We start from the raw sequence: 1,699 nt of genomic DNA on the forward strand, positions 1-1,699 counted from the left end.
TATTAAAGGTTTTTATTGTGGATTGAGTGAAAGTTTGCAGGGCATATAATCATTTTACATTCAACAAATCATATACCTTGTTTCATTACAAAGATTATAATCCCCTCCAGTTAACAGTATTTCTCTCTATCTACATTAGATTTTTAAAAACAAACAAACAAAAAACACTCAGGCATATATAATAATTTACATCTACAAAGGGCACATTCTGCAAGTCTGCCTCCCGGCCACTAGCTCTTAGTCCCTCTCTTCTTAGTCCATGAATCTAGAGTCCTCAGCTGCTCCCCCTCTCCATGACCCCATCTCTGTCTCCGTCTCTGGTGCTGCTGCTTTTCTGGATAAGGTCCTGCATTCTGCTTGTGCGTTCCTCTCTTGATGGTCCTAGGGTCCTCTGTTTCTGGACTGTACGATTAACCACTCCCCTGTTTTTGTTATAAAACTTCTACCTTTACAATAGTTACAGTCACAATTAGTCATGATAACAATTATTCACTATTGAATCTTATTGAATTTTATCTCCATCTCTTTTCACCAGACCCATCTAGACAAGATGACAGCTATTCAGTGGGGACTCTTTCTTTCCCCAATACTCTTAAACTAAACCCCATCTTGAAACCTTGTAAGCCAGTCACTTCATGCCTTTATTGGCCCCACATTTTAGGTAGCCAATCTCTAAGTTGTCTGTCCCTATCTATCCTGTGTACAGAGGGGATAGCATTGATACTTGATGTGAAGTCTCTCTCCCTCTCTGTTGTTATTTAGAGTAATTACCACTCTAAGTATAGGTCAGGTTCATTCAATTGAAGCAATTTACCCTTGTTTCTGTTATAAAAATAAATAAAATTATTTTTCAATCTTCCTCTAGTCAAGTTCTAATTATCGAGCCATCAAGGCTAGGTCAAAAGGCTTCTGTCTGCAAGTTTGGGTGTTCTTGTGCATCTCCCTTCACTTCATATCAGCTGGATGCTTCACTCTCAGCTCTAGCCCTCTGTGACTAAGTCCTTGTTCATGGGCTCAAGTGTCCTCAGGTCTAACCACACTTTGAACCAACCAGCCCTTCCTCTTATCTCTCTCATCTCCAGGTCAACGGAATTCAGTGGATTGGGGTTGAGCTCAGCCCATTTCTTCATTAATGCCTTTCTGCCTCTTCCACTCACCAGTAGACCAATGTGATCACCAGCAAGCTTACATGCTTGTTAGTACATTCCCTTTGAGTTTCAGTCTTAGAGGGGAGTTTGTCCTGAAGGCACTTGATTGCAAGCCTTGATGTCTTCCTGGCAAATAGCTTGCTTATTCTTGTAGTAGCAGGTCATGCTGACATTTTTGTTTTGGGTTTTCCCTGATGATCTTCCTTTGAAGATGTAGCTTCCGTCACTGTAGCTGTTCCAGTCTGCTTGTCTTTTCTAGTGGGAATGTCTCATCTCAGAAGGTTCTGGATGGGACTCAGGATTCCACCAAAGGTCCTATACTCTGTAAAGTCTTTGCACGAGGCCTATTTCACTGGGCAAGTTGGAAAACCCCTTTTAGGTTTTCAAATCAGCTATAGGCTGAAGATGGGCTTACAAGTTTTCTCTAATCATGTTTCCTTTCTATCCCACTCAAGTGTCTATTTTACAATAGTTGTTGTTGTTGTTGTCAGGTGCGATCGAGTCAGAACCGACTCACAGTAACTCCATGCACAGCAGAACGAAACAATGTC

This window comes from Chrysochloris asiatica, unplaced genomic scaffold (assembly GCF_000296735.1).
Source record: "Chrysochloris asiatica unplaced genomic scaffold, ChrAsi1.0 scaffold00200, whole genome shotgun sequence".
In the NCBI taxonomy this organism is placed as follows: domain Eukaryota; kingdom Metazoa; phylum Chordata; class Mammalia; order Afrosoricida; family Chrysochloridae; genus Chrysochloris; species Chrysochloris asiatica.